Source organism: Cyprinodon variegatus, unplaced genomic scaffold (genome assembly GCF_000732505.1).
Source record: "Cyprinodon variegatus isolate N-32 unplaced genomic scaffold, C_variegatus-1.0 Scaffold2017, whole genome shotgun sequence".
NCBI classification, from domain to species: domain Eukaryota; kingdom Metazoa; phylum Chordata; class Actinopteri; order Cyprinodontiformes; family Cyprinodontidae; genus Cyprinodon; species Cyprinodon variegatus.
In genome coordinates, this window is record NW_015152470.1 from 6,659 (window position 1) to 6,988 (window position 330).

Genomic DNA, 330 nt, shown 5'->3' on the forward strand with positions numbered 1-330 from the left:
AAGACAGAAGAGATAAAAGTATTATGAAAATGAATGTTAAGCATGTGAAACATTTTATCTTCAACAAAAAAGTTAAAGGGGAACACCGTTTTTTTTTACATTGGCCCCTTGATTTTAAGTTATTACATCATGTTCTACTCACCCATATGAGTTTTTTGTCATTTGGAGCCGTTCTGAAGATATTTGGTTAGGTTATATCCAAGTAATGTCTTCCTATGGGCAACGAGTTGAAGGAACAAACTAAACTGTTCATAATTTATTCTTTATGATACGCCAGCATTCATAACATATAGACGAATCACTGTCCCCCAGACATCCGCGGTTATATTT